This window comes from Nyctibius grandis, chromosome 3, assembly GCF_013368605.1.
Source record: "Nyctibius grandis isolate bNycGra1 chromosome 3, bNycGra1.pri, whole genome shotgun sequence".
Taxonomy (NCBI): Eukaryota; Metazoa; Chordata; class Aves; order Nyctibiiformes; family Nyctibiidae; genus Nyctibius; species Nyctibius grandis.
The window spans coordinates 95,538,175-95,553,718 of record NC_090660.1 but is presented as its reverse complement, the minus strand read 5'-3'; the positions used below and the strand labels follow the sequence as shown (position 1 = coordinate 95,553,718).

General features: G+C 37.7%; 1 protein-coding gene across 25 annotated transcripts in view; it reads left to right on the top strand.

The window, feature by feature from the left end:
- The window catches only part of RIMS2 (regulating synaptic membrane exocytosis 2), a 531,876-nt gene that overhangs the window by 92,263 nt on the left and 424,069 nt on the right, over window positions 1–15,544 (top strand). The gene's annotated exons all lie outside the window — the stretch shown is intronic.

Here is a 15,544-nt window from a genome sequence, read left to right as displayed (position 1 = left end):
TATTGAGCACTTTCAGCTGCTAATGGTACCGGTGGAAACTGGTTGTTTTTCATGCTGAATTTCACATAGCAGTGAGTATTTTTGCTTACTTGCAGGTTGAAAGCAGAACCAGACCTGTCAGTCATCAGTGTCTGGGGAATTCCTGCCACTTGGAGTCAGGAAATACAATTAGGCCTGCTAGAAATACAGGTAGGCTGCCTAGCTGCAGAGGTTTTTGGAAGAAAGTTCAAAATTATGTGTTTTTAAACTCACAACTCCTTTCAATAAGACTTTTGTTTAATTGATAGTTATGAATCAGTGTTGTGTTTGTCTTTGGAAGAGTTTATTCTCTCAGTTATATGCTTTTATTTTGATGGATTTGCGGTGGCTGATTGTATTACATGTTTCAGAGTGAGTGAGGGTGAGTAAAGTGTTCTTTTCACTGTTTTCTTGTTTATTCTTTTGATAAGGAATAGTTGGAGTATTTGGTCAATTCATTAGATAAAAATAAAATGAAGTGTTTATGCCTTAATTTAAGAGGTATGGAGGGAAGCAAGGCTAGAGGAAAGAAATGGCTATTTGTCCTCCCTTATTTAAGGCAGGAAAGGACTAGACCTATTTAGAAAGGCTTGACTACAGGATGTGGAGCTCTGCTGTGTTTACCTAGGGAAGACGTACTAGATGAGACAGTTGTCCTTTATCACCAGATGCAGATTTTTGTGATGTGGTGGTAGTCCTCACTCTAGTTCTGGTATTAGAGATTTGAGGATTACTGAAGAGATATCCAAAACATTTCAGGTATGTTCCAAAAGGAGCATCGTCTTAAAAACATTTATATCATGAAACCCTCAGTCAGCTCTTCTATTTTACAGATGAATGTATCTTTTTAACTTTTCACTGTAATAATTCCCATTTACTTTACATGTGTGCTCACGGGTGGCTGTCTGTGATCATAGTAGTAGTAATATTGATTTTGCAGAAGAAGGAAATTCACTTATCTCTTCTGAAAGAGATGGTTTTTGGGTTATGTTCTGTATAGAGAGGAAGTTGAAGTAAATTCATAGTGATGTGGCTCCTGGAGTATCTTGGACTCAGCACAAACATAGACAGATGGTGCCAGGGTGAGTTGATCCAGAAGCCTGGGGTGAGGATGAGTACTACTGGGTACAAAGTCTCATCTATGAATAATATTAACAGATGGTGAAGATAGTCACAGAGCAAAAAAAAAAAAAGCAGTCTCACAGAAACAAAAATCCAGTTTTTATTGTGGCCTGTTGGGAATTTTGATCTGTCACAAACATGATTCAATGATTCCAAAATTTGAAAGCTTGTCAGTAATTCCAGTTATTCATTTTACATGTCACCTTTTTCTCATCCTTTAGGAAGCTTTACATCCATTTGTATATTCCCTGCTTCCACAGCTGATTACTAAGGATAGTTTTGTTTTAGGAGAGGGATATGCTTGGTTCAGTGCAAGGATATCTGGCAGAGAGAACTTGGGTTCTGTCAACAGGAACACAGTCAGACTTCTCATTTCAGGTGTACTTTGTCCATGGATACAGGTTGTGTCAGAAAACAATTTTGGAACAGTTGTGGACCCCTTCATCTCCCAATTATATACTTAAAAGCAAAACATGTTTTATTGTTTCTAGTGCAGTGTTCACCAACAGGTTGAAAACCACTAACATTTGTATGACAAGAATCTGATTAACAGGTGACTTCTGAAATGGCAGAATGTTGTCTGTTTCAAGATTAAATGTGTATTTAAGGTAACATATTCCAGCCGTGTTTCATCCTATGTAGTGATGACACTACATTCTGCTCTTTACAGTATCCATATTGAATCTCTTAAGAAAATGTTATACTATCTGTCCTGTTGGAAACTATTCTCTAAAAGATAAAGATTTACTATTGAATTTGTGACTCCATTGTGTATAGCTAAGAAGCTAATACAATATTAATTACCTATGTACACTAAATAAATATTTGGTTAACTATGTAACATTGAGTCATGATAATCCTAGGATCACAACTTTATCTCCTCTGGCGATTTGTTCAAGTATTGGCTGTTGCATCCTAGCCAATGCCTTTGCTGCTCTTTTGACTCTACCTTTAGAGGCCAGGGAAAGATGAAAGAGAGATGTATATATCATCAGCTTCTTTTTTAGGTGTCCACATTTAAAGAAAGATCCTACTTCCAATGTTGGAAACCTACTGTTACAAAGATCCTGTTGTAACAGCTTAGTTACATTAGCAGAAAGAAGAATCGGAAATTTATCGGTATTGACATTGTGTCTTCTTTGAATGTCTGGTCAATCCTGGATACAAGAGATCTAAGTAAAATAAGAATGGCAATTTATTTTGGACATCTGGATTTATTTCCTTTAGGTGGAATTGACCATGTTCTGCAGTAGGAATGATAATAGATATATTTTTCTCCAAATTATATTCCACAATGTCTTTAATTTAGGATAGTAGATTTGTTGAAAGGCCATGGCAGTTGAAGATACCCCAGTGAGAAGGGGCAAAGGGAGAACAACACTATAAATTAAGGTTTTCCTTCTGCCAGTGTCTGCCAAGTCTGATTTGCAGCAAACATTTAAGTTAGGCTGAACCCACTCAGGAGCTGGGTCTGTAGATCTTATTATTTAAACAAAAATACCTCTCAGCAATTTACATGGTCGCATAACAATATAGTATTCTATGAGCCCTGCTCAACACTATGAAAAAATAGAATGCATGAACATGAGAATTATTATACAGGAGAAAAACTGATTGATGAAGAGCAGAACTACGGCTTGTTCTACTTGTTTAAGTGCAATTATGCTAAAACAAACGTGAGTAGAATCTCTTTATATTTACTATTTTTCCAAACAGAAGTACTCCGCAAGAAGGCTTTAATAAACTGATATCAAGATCTTGGCAGAAAAAAGTGTTCAAACATTATAGGAGAACAGATTTTCATGGAGCTGTCTCTGAGATAGTTCCTAGCCTTTGAGTACTACAGTGTCCTTTCACCCTCTGCTAGTTTACAGGGCCTGCTGTTACTGGATACTTGCACTCTATGTGATTATGAACAGCAGAGCATGATCAGCAGGCCTGCTTGTGGCCCCCATTGTTCTCTTACAACCCTCATTTCTACCCAGTAGCGCTGAGCTCTTAATGGTTAATTAATAAGCTTTAATTAAGAGGTTAAAGGATTTAAATATAGGATTGAATTCTGATCTTCTCTCTGGCACTGGTTTTTTTTTTTTTTTTTTGGGGTGGTTTTGTACAACTCCAATTGTTTGGAAAACGCAAGCATTATTATTAGATTAACTACCATTTATACAGTTTTTGAGGCACAAATCTCTTTTTAATCATTATCGAATACGGTTTATCTAAAATGGACAAATACTGCTGTAACCTAACTTGACATTATATTTTACTTCTGAGAAGTAAAGTTTGAGTTCAGTGCACTTTTTGAGTAAAGGGAGGGTGTGGAAGCATGGATTTAGACATAATTAGTACAGGGAAAATTGTTACACACCTTGTTCATGCATTTCTCTCCCTTTGTGAGCTCCTTCCTCATAAAAAATCGTAGCTACTTTTTATATTTGAATTTCCATTTTAAGACCCATTTCTTTTGTTTGTTTCTAGAAGAGGTTACATTAGCATACTGAAAATAATTTGTGTTTTCTCCCTATTTCCTGTTACTTTAAAAGTATGAACAGTATGGAAAATTACAGTCTTCTGAGAACTGGGAAACACTTCCAAGAGGATCTCCCCCTATAGTGCTACTGACAATATGGCTCCACTGGTGATACTTGTACAGTAAGAATACTGATACAGTCAAAACCAAGATGCACCACAACTCATTACTACCACAGTTCTGGTGGTGATAATTTGGCATCAAGCATGCTGATGCAGTTTGCTTAGACGAAGTTGAGACAACCACATGGTGAGCACAATTTAGACTTGGTTACACTGGCTTTCCTAGCATTACTCAAATTTATTTCCTGTTTGTTAAAAAAGGAAAATCATCAAGATAGGAACAATCCTGTCACAGAGGTAAAAAGATAGGGGCTACTTAATAATTGAAAGTGCTCATGAATGTTGTAAACAATGTGGGATGAACTCACTCTAATCATGATACTGTAATGTCAGGAGGTGTTACATTTCGGAGCCAAGACAGTCTGACCTACTATTTAGCATGTATTTGTTTTGTCTGTGTGTGTAACTGTCTAAAGAAAAAGTAATTTTGCCTTTCATAATAAGGATAAAAAAAGTTTACATAGTAACTTAGTTATTTTGGGCATTTCTAAAACTACAGGTGTGAAGTTAATAGTTTCCTTTTGTAAGTTAACTGATGATGCAAATAAAGTAACCCGAGTGACTGTGAGAAATATTATCTCTGCTGGAGATGCCCTTTATAAATGTAATAATGTTGCAATGTGCTTAATTGCCAGCAACTGAATTAGCCTCTTTTTAAGGTCCATTTGGTAAATATTGCATACTTTTTAAAAGAAATTTAGTATAAAGTAAATAAAAGTATGATGTATGAAAACAGGACAAATAGAAGATAAACTGTGAAACTTTTTGTGAGTGAATTGTTTGGGTAGAACAGTAATTAGTATACTTTCAATAATGAGGCTGTTTAAAAAATAAAGGCCTAGTAATGAAAAAGTATATAGGTGTGGCCCAGCTTTCTTAAAACTGATATTTGAATTCCTAACAATATCAGAAAAAATGTAGAAATAGCCAACATGCAACTATACTTCTAATGTTTTTAGATTAATGTAACATTTCTGTTATGAAACATTTCAATTGAGTAAGTGAATTAGGAAGAAACATGTAACAGTAGCTATAAAAATCATCCTGTTTTTTAAATATAAAAAGTAGAATGACAGCATACAAATAGACTGTAACAGGAAATTTTTGAGAGCCAAGTGTATTCCTCGGTGATTTAGATTTCAGGTGAGAATTTTTGTATAGGGGATGAAAGTCTGTGTATGTCTGTGTCAACTGTGCATTGACAATATCCAAATAGGAGTCTTAATTTTTGCATAAAGCTCATAACATAAGGGTGCTGCAATAACTGCAAAATACTCCTAATTCTAGTTTATAAAGTAGTTCTCTGTTACAAAATAAGTCATGAGATATTATTTCCCTTCTGTTTAGCAAGGATCTCTGACTCTTCTTTCTGTTTTTTTACCTGGAGGTTTGTTGTGCCTGATTGACTAAAAGGTCTAAGAAATTTTGGGTTCTGGTTGAAGTTCAATACCTAGACTACCACAGATGGTGATAGTCGAGAGTGTCGTGATTCTAAATATATATGATGCTATGTCTCATGTCCCTATTTTACAGCAATATACATGCTACGGTTTTTTCCTGTCCTTTGCTCCTACTCTCATAGAAATTAAGGACAGATGCTGGTCATCAGCAATATGAGACTGAATGCTGAAAGACTCATTGCTCCTATGCAGTTTCTGAAAACTCCACTACTACTTATCCAGAAGGCTTAGCAGCAGCAATACATGATGATTTTATGGTATCAGTACAGCTGAAGATTCAAATAGTATCACCTATCATAAAGTGTCTATCTCTGATTGTATCCTTTCTACTATTCAGTAAATCTTGAGCTCATGATGCATCTTTACCCTTAGACACGACAGTTCCAAAAGTTCCCTTCCGTCGCTATGACTATTTTTCCAAACTTGAAACCCAATTGTCTTTGCAACAGTTGTTCTTTCCCACCAGAACTGGCAGAAAATGGTTAAGTGAAGTTGAAAGTATCTGGATATGTAAGGCACACAAAATAACTGCTTGCATCTTGTTTCGTAACAAGTTAGTAAAAACCAAGTTGACCATAACTATCTGTAATTTTTAGTCTGTAATCTTGTAATTTCTTTTACTTACTCTAACTGGGATGAAATATAAATGAAATGACAGTACAAATGCCCATTTTTAATGATCCCATTCTTGTGTTCTGCCACATACACTTCCTGGCAGCCTACTAACTGGAAGTTCAACTACTTGCTCCTGATTTTCATTGTCAGCTGAGGATTAGTACTTACAGTTTCAGCACTTTACCAAAGCAGCTCCTTTGGGATAGTGTGGATTGCAAACACAGGGAAAAGGCCCATGGAACTGGAGATAAAATATTTTTAGTTGAGGGAATGCAGCTGTGGAATGAACTTGGAGAGTGTCCTTGGAGAGTGAGGCACTGGAAGATTCCCTTTTTCAATTACAACTAGCATGGTTAATCTTACTTTGAATGAGACCTAAAATTACCTGGGAAGTGTCGGCCTTGTCACAAGGGTAAAGACCAGAAGGAAACCTACCACTACCGTATATAACAGTACAGGTTTAATTCACCTGCTTGATGCTTAAACGTTAAAAAAGGAGTCCTACTGATATTTCCAGTATAGGTGGAGAAGGTACAGAAGTAGGTGACAAAATTTATTAGAAGAATAATGAAGACTTTATATGGAGAACGAATGAAAAATTTAGCTACGGATGTTTATTTTAGAAACAAGTGGGAAAATCATGAGGGGAATCTATAGACTCATGATGGTTTAAAGAAGCTGTGTAGATGTGGTACTTAGGAACATGGTTTAGTGGTGGACTTGGCAGTGCTAGGTTAATGGTTGGACTTGATGATCTTAAAGGTCCTTTCCAACCAAAATGATTCTACACATCTTTTAAATACCTCCAGGGATGGTGACTCAACAACCCTCCTGGGCAGCCTGTTCCAGTGCTTGAGAACCCTTTTGCTAAAGAATTTTTTCCTGATATCCAATCTAAACGTCCCTTGGTGCAACCTGAGGCCATTTCCTCTTGTCCTATAATTTGTTACTTGGGAGAAGAGACCAACACCCGCCCCGGTACAACTTCCTTTCAGGTAGTTGTAGACAGCGATAAGGTCTCCCCTCAGCCTCCTTTTCTCCAGACTAAACAACCCCAGTTCCCTCAGCCGCTCCTCATAAGACTTGTGCTCTAGATTTTTCACCAGCTTCATTGCCCTTCTTTGGACTCACTCCAGCACCTCAATGTCTGTCTTGTGTTCAGTTTTGGGCCCCTTACTACAGTATTTTGAGGTGCAGCCTCACCAGTGCCATGTACAGGGGGATGATCACTTCCCTAGTCCTGCTGGCCACGCTGTTTCTGATACAGGATGCTGTTGGCCGCCTTGGCCACCTGGGCACACTGCCGGCTCATATTTAGCCTGTCGATCAACACCCCCAGGTCCTTTTCCACCAGGCAGCTTTCTCGCCACTCTTCCTGAAGCTGTAGCATTGCATGGGGTTGTTGTGCCCCAAGTGCAGGACCTGACACTTGGCCTTGTTGAACCTCATACAGTTGTCCTCAGCCCATCGATCCAGCCTGTCCAGATCCTTCTGCAGAGCCATCCTACCCTTAGGCAGATCAACACTCCTGCCCAACTTGGTGTCGTCTGCGAACTTACTCAGTCCCCTCATCCAGAACGTTGATAAAGATATGAAAGAGAACTGGCTTCAATACTGAGCCCTGGTGAATACCACTTGTGACTGGTCGCCTACTGGATTTAACTCAATTCACCACAACTCTTTGGGCTTGGCCTTCCAGCCAGTTTTTACCCAGCAAAGCCTGTGCCCATCCAAGCCATGAGCAGTCAGTTTCTCCAGGAGAATGCTGTGGGAAACAATGTCAGCTTTGCTGTAGTTGACTTTTCCTACTTGTGTTACAAGTGGGCAGCAGCACTGGTATAAACCAAGAGCAAGATCATTTAGCAACCACACTCATTTCTTTCAGTTTTCTTAGCTCTTTTTCTTCTGTTCAGCATTTCAGGCACAGTCAGTGTAATTCATTAGATTTAGAGTGTATATACTCACTTAGAATAAAAGTGTATGTTACTTAATAGTTCTTTCAGTGAAATTATCAGAAAACATAATGTCCCATGTGTGTGAACTGCAGTAACCTGTTTTCACTGTGTCTGTGTCTTTTTAACCTAGGATTTAGATCTTGGCCACTTCATGTTTTTCATGTGAATTCAGTAAGTGTATTGTACTGATAGAGAAATACTGTGATTTGAGAGACAGTATTTTTCTTAATGTGAAAGAGGTTATTTCTTTTGTAAGTCTGTCAGTCATTCACCATGCTTAGAGCCTCTGTGAAGTCCTTATTCTATGATTACTGTATTTCATAGGCTCTAAAACATGTTCTTGTACTTAAAATTTCTCAGTGTTGATCTGTTCCTATTTCAGGTTAATGAATATCACAGAATAATGAAAGTACATATTCCTCAATAAGTTAGAGAATGGGAAACATGAAAATCATGTTTTTTTCCAGTTAGCTCCATCTGTAAAACAACTCAAACCATATATAGGTGAAAAAACTAAAAAATTCAGGGATTTATTTCTACTGACAATTTCAGGAGGATTTACTCTGTGTTTAGAAAAAAACTTACAGTGAAATATCTTACTCACTATTTGATACTACTGAACATGGCTGTTATTGTCATTATATGGCTTATGTTTAACCTCTTTTTTTTCTAAACAAAATACTTACAGAGATTTTTGCTAGCTTTTTATCTGTTAACTTTTGTTTTAGAGTTGGGAAAAAAAATCCATTTCCCACCTGGAAAAAAATAGTGTGGAGTTCATTTTCCCCTACATTCTTCACTTGGATTTTATGGTATCTTATGTTTTCTGGACATTATATCTGAGATCTCAAAAAAAAATTTAGTGAAAGTTTAGCTAAAACTGGTATTATCAGCAGGAAATCAAAGTAAGTGCCTCAAATGAAAAGACATTTAATTAGAAAATTCTGAATAGCTCTTTTCAATATCTTGGATTTCTCCCAATTATTGTAAATTCCAGGGCATAGATTAAAAAGTAGCATTTTTGCTCTACAGTTGTGGTTTTTAACTCTTTTTGATTTGCATTCTCTAAATATTTTTTGGTAGAATTTCTTTAACTAAAGTTTAAGCTTAGACATTTCGCTTAGGTAGATGGCTCTGAGGTTAAACCTACTGACAGTAGAAAATAGTTAATTATTGTTTATTTGAGGAAACCAGACAGTTAAAATAGTACTTCAATTCTAATGAGGCAGTAGAAATTTCAGTTTGCCAGCAAGAAAGTTAAAGTGGTGTGGATTAAGTGTTCATAGAGATCTCTGCTGACATCTAGTTTCTGTCAATATTTCATTTTCACTGATATGAAAGCTGAAAACTCTGAATTGTGAATGGCATCAAGACTGTAGTTGTGTTATCTGCCTGGGTATGATAATCCATTAATTTTAAACAGAATTGGATGTGAAGTTGTTTTTTGAAGTTAGGCTTGAGTCTTTAATTGCTTACTAGTTTATCTGCTAGACTTAAAGCAGAATCATGGTCTTTTGAAGAGGGATTTTATGTGATGCCCTTTCTCATTTCAGTTGAATACTGGCAAAACTTTCATTTTGTGGTTAAGAAAAGTTCTATTTTGCATTGCTGAACATAGCAATGTTTTTTTTTTTTTTAAAATTGCTTTTTTATATCTTCCACACATCAGTATGAAAGCATAAACTCAAAGTTTTGCTGCCCATTGCATTACGTGGAGCTGAAAATACACATGAGGTCATTGTTCAAACTTTGAGACAACTATTCTCACAGTAGTTTGTAAAAAGCATGAAGAGCTTTTTTTTTTTTCTATTGGTAAAATTTAAGTCACTTCTTTTTTCAGCACTGCTGAGCAAAATAATTGTTGTTGAATACTTTTCCTTATGTTTCTGCTTGAGTTTGACATTCGTGTTTCTTGTCTTATTCCACAAAGCCATTGTCAAGTACATAATAATAAAAATGCTCTTTGAAGAAGATCTCTGAACCAACCTCCCACTCAAAGCATCGTTATTGCCAGTACTAGGTCAGGGCAGCTGGAGGTCTGTCTCGGCAAGTTTTGAAAACCTCCAGGGACTGTGACCTCACAGCCTCTCAGGACAACCTGTTCTAGTGCTGCACTGCCCTCCTAGTGAAAAAACCTCCTAATGTCCAACCTGAACCTCCCAATGTGCCATTACAGTGCCTTTTGCCCCTTGTTTTGCATTTGTGACTACCAGGAAGAATTTGGCTCTGTAATATTTGCAGCTAATTTTTAGATTAGATAGCTAGTTTCAGGCAGGTGTTAGATCACTCCTTAGTCCATTCCTCTCCACTGGATTGAACAAACCTAGCTCCTGTATTCCCACCTTGCAGATTACATGCTCTAGGACCCTGACCAATTTTTTTTTTTTTGGTTGACAAACTGGATTTGTCCAGTTTGTCAACATCCCTCATGAACTGGCAGACACAGTATTCCAGGTGCAGCCTTGCCAGTGCCAACTAAAGGGGAAAAATAACTTCCCTTTATCTGTTGCTCGTACTCTTGCTAATTTAGCCCCATATGTAATTTGTCCATTTTGTAATGAGAGCACACACACCACTGGCTCAGAGCCTGGTTTCCACCCTATTTTCCGAGGTTTATCAACACAGCTGATGTTCAGCCAGTGGTTTCCTAACCTATACTGACACATGGGGTTATATGTATAAGAACAGTATCCACTCAGAAGAGAAGCAGGAGTACTTGGTGACAGGTTAGCTAGCACTATTGTAAAAGTAGAAAGCATTAAGTGTTTAATACAGTATGGGGAAGAAGGTTGTATGTTACCAGATAGTCATTACCACTAGGCAGAAAAATGGTTCAATGAATGGACTAGGCAGAACTGAAAGCGAACAAACCCTTTTTGAAGCCTGGATTCCAGCCACATCTGTGCTCCATGCCTGGGAGTAGGAAATGACGCACGGGCTACAATAGTAAAACTTTGAGAGAAGCGTAGCCAGGAAATGAGAAGTGGCTGCTATACTTACGACTAGCCGCAACATCCTGGATATTTTCTTAACTGTCGCCCTTCTATTGGCAGATTTTAAGCAGCTTTGGAAATTTCAGAAGCATTTAAGTGGACATTTGGAAGGCAGGAATGACTTTGGAACTTCTTGTCAGTATTAAGGATTTTTTTTTGGTAAAATCACAGAATCACAGAATGTTAGGGATTGGAAGGGACCTCGAAAGATCATCTAGTCCAATCCCCCTGCCGGAGCAGGATTGCCTAGACCATATCACACAGGAACGCGTCCAGGCGGGTTTTGAATGTCTCCAGAGAAGGAGACTCCACAACCTCTCTGGGCAGCCTGTTCCAGTGTTCAGTCACCCTCACCGTAAAGAAGTTTTTCCTCATATTTATATGGAACCTCCTGTGCTCCAGCTTGCACCCATTGCCCCTTGTCCTGTCAATGGATGTCACTGAGAAGAGCCTGGCTCCATCCTCATGACACTTGCCCTTTACATATTTATAAACATTAATGAGGTCACCCCTCAGTCTCCTCTTCTCCAAGCTAAAGAGACCCAGCTCCCTCAGCCTCTCCTCATAAGGGAGATGTTCCACTCCCTTAATCATCTTCGTGGCTCTGCGCTGGACTCTCTCTAGCAGTTCCCTGTCCTTCTTGAAGTGAGGGGCCCAGAACTGGACACAATACTCCAGATGCAGCCTCACCAGGGCAGAGTAGAGGGGGAGGAGAACCTCTCTCGACCTGCTGACCACACCCCTTCTAATCCACCCCAGGATGCCATTGGCCTTCTTGGCCACAAGGGCACACTGCTGGCTCATGGTCATCCTGTTGTCCACTAGGACCCCCAGGTCCCTTTCCCCTACGCTGCTCTCCAACAGCTCTGCCCCCAACTTGTACTGGTACAATGCTGGAAGTTTTGTGGGCGCTTCTGGAGGACAGGAGAAAATAAAAACTTCTGCACAATAGTAAGAAATGTCAGACTACTGAACTTGCTTTTCTTACTTGCTTTTGGCAGTAGCTCATGAATCATGGGAGACCCATGGATTGCTGCTTTTTGATTGATATTGAATTTCTCATTTCCAGAAAGGTGTGGGAAACCAAGAATAAGCAGAATTAAATTAACTCCATTCCAGAACAAAGCAAGCATTCCAATAGAAACTATTTCTAGACCATGACAGAGCAGTCCAAGCTCTTACAAAGAGTTACTTTTGACACTGAAAAGTCCTCTATGCAGCTGTCTTGGATACGATGTTTTACAGTACAAAAGAAGTCTTGACTAGTCATATAAGCCTCATGAACTTCACCATTGTAACTTCTAGCATATATGAATGTGATTCAGGGAACTCATTCTCACAAGAGATGAAAATTAACAGAACTTAAATATTTTCAAGCCTAACTTTTCATTTTCATTAGGTCTTTGCATAAACTCCTATCAACTTCTTTTCGTCTAAAATTTATAGCAGTTATCAAAGTGGATACTTGTATTTTTTTGAAACAATGTGGAAAAGGAGAGAGATTTTGCATGAGTACAGGCATGTGTTATTGAGGCCATTGTCAAAATACACATATATGAGGGTTATAGATATGCATTTCTGAGTTTTCTACTTAAATGTTCTGTTACTGAATGGTTTGATGTTATTATCTGGGTTTACAACCAAAAAAGCCCTATCATGCCTAAGAATAAGATTTGTATTATGGGTGAACATTTTGGCCTAAACTGGATCTTGGCCACTCACATTAACATAGTAACTCATTGGAGTATAGGGATTGGAAATTGTAGTCTTGGGGTACCTGAGTTCAGTTCCAGGCTCTGAAGTTTGCCTTGGTACTGGTTACTTTCATTTCCCTGGCAACTGAACTCCTGAGCCCTCTCAGGCAGCAATGTTCTGAGTAGAGATGTGAGTGCAGACAACTTTAACAAAATGGAGTTTTATTTGCATTACGTGTTCTGGAAAAGGTCATACAATTTTTACTATACGTGTTTCAAGTACTGTGCTATTCTAAACACTTAAATTATCTCTGCATGTTATTAGTTTACTTTTTGGCTTAAACCCTTGCAGGCTAGATGATAAAAAAATAATTATTAATCTATAAAATAGATCAGAAAGGGTTTTTTTTATGGACTTCCTAAAATGAATACTTTGTATTTTGTTTGAAGTACGCATATTCATATCAAGTAGTTCTGCTCAGTAAGTAGAACACGTGTTGTGTCTAACTGATTACTTAATAGATTTTTGTCTTCTGTGTTTAATTTTTTCTGACAGCTGTCAATACATGTAATATTTTTCTTGGAACAGAAAAAGATTTAATAACAAACTATTTTGGCAGACGATACAAAAAAACCTGCTCCGTATAACCTTGAAAATTTTATACTTTGAGGCAAAAGTTGTGACCTTTACATAGATTCTTGTGCCCAGGAGGAAAAAAAAGTGAAATTATTTCTGTACATGAGGCTTAAGAATTGGCAAAAGTCTTGTGCTTTTTATGCATCAGTGAGACTGGTAAGCAAATAATCATACAAACAAAGGCTGTTGATTATAAGGAAGCCAGAAAACTGAATGTAACCTAAAATAAACTTGAAGTTCGGCATAGATAGTATGCTTTAAATGAAGAATGCAAGGTTTGGCAAAATTAAAAGGCAAGCAAGGTCTCAGAGATTACATGTGTTATTGATGGAAACGGGCCAGAGTACCAACTGCCAATTATATACTGTTGTCACTGTAAAACGTTGAAATCTGACAGGTTTCCACATTTCCAAATTTTGTTCTCAAATTAATTAAGCTTCTTCTTATTAGTAAATTCTATCCTGCCCCATTCATCAAAGAACAGTCAGCAGTGAACTCTTTTTGAACAGGTGAGATGGCAGAGGAAGCCACTTACCCCTGACTCCAGAAATACCTGTTAGGGCAATGACAACCCTCATATCATTCCTGTGGAGGCCAGAGACATGACCCCTCTCACTGCTCTGCTACAGACCAGAAGGTTCTGTAAGCATGTGAGGGAGAAGGGCTGAAAGAGAGAGAAAAACATGCAACTGCTATGTCCTGGGGACAGCGTGTGGACTCAGAATTGAACTCAAGTGACAAGAGCAGGTAGATGAGGAAAAAGACACATAAGCAACATGAAATAACCCTGCTTTCCCACTTTCTGGAAAAGGGTCAGTAGCAGTTGAGAGCTCGAGGCAGCATTTTGGTACAGAGAAGAAGAGGCATGCCTCCAGCCTCCTGTCTTGCCTCGTGGAGAGAGGGAGCTGCCTCTTTCTTCATACAGCTCCTCTGTGGTATAATGTAAAATATATTCTTAGTGGAGTTAACCTGAAAAATCAAATCCCAACAATTCTGTGTGGATATCCATGGTAAATAATACTGTTGGAGATAATTTTTAACTGACTCAGTGTGGTAATATTTGTTTTCGTAAGAGCCTCTGACACTTCTGATGGAAGAATTCTGTATCATTAATTTATATCTGAACTATATAAAGGATGTATTTCCGCATTAAGGAAGTTGATCTCCCAGATTTAGTTTTTTCCAGGAGGTTATTCTTTGTTCTATGTTAGGCTTCTTGTGTGTTTTTTAATAATCCTATCTCAAGAATCCCTGGAAGGATAATTCTAAAGAAAAATAACTCTCTTTTGCACTTTTAATTTTTTGGCTTAGTATACCATTTCAATGTTTCATAGAAAATGCTTCATTTTTGGGGTTTTGCTTTTGTCTATTCAGGGAACTAAATAAACTGTTTAAACTAGCATCATATTTTTGGATTGCTAAAAATTTACGGTCTCTGTTAGCAAGATTAGGTGAGTTGAATTCCATGCTAAGAATTTAAAAATTGCTGTTCAGACCCCTTTAAATCAGAAGGATAAAAGCAAAAGAAAGTCAAATTTCTTTGTTTTCTCTTTGTATTTGAATCTCTTGCAATATGCTACGTCATATTTTCCATCTTTTTTTCAGCAATGACAGGAGCTAAAAAATTCTAACTTTGAATTGAACAATGAAAATTAAATTTCCCATGACATAATTTACCTTCAGAAATGGGGTCTTTGAGAAAAAACTGCTGTTACAGAACGTGAAATTAGTCTGTAACTTCAGTCATAGTGAGACAGTTTTAACTATCATATATGGAGATTTGATTATTATGGGCTCAGAAATACGAATGAAGTATGCACATGGCAGCTGACTATAAATGTGCTCGTGGTCCACTGGAAACGGAAGGTAAAATGTGTGTGTGTGTGTATCTTAAACTGCTGTCCCTGGATTTTACACCCAAGGTAGTCTTCTACCTTATATTTGGCATGAGATGGCAGTACTTATATAAGGATATGAATGGCTTAAATGATTTGTAATAACTTGTTAAGCTGAGGTAACTTGTTACGGGCTTACACCCCATGCCTGAAAGGTGGCTGAAAAAGCATTTTAGAATGATTATTCTGTGCAGTACTGTTGGATAAATGAAGATAAGCTGTATCAAGAGAAGATATTTGCATCTGTCTGGTGGAATTAGGTAAAAGTACACTTGGAAGAAGAAATCAGATATTTTTTTTCTTGTATTAACCAGTTTATTGTCTAGTGCCATGGGCTCTTGGATCACTCAGTCCATGTTTCCTGCTGTTGTATTTGCAGCTAACAGCTGGTCATATCCTAAAGCAAAGTTACTTCTTTTTGTAACAACTGGACTGTGTGCTGCATGTTATCAGTGTTGGGCCTTCTCCTAGAGTTTAGTTATAATGAAATAGAAGTAATTCTT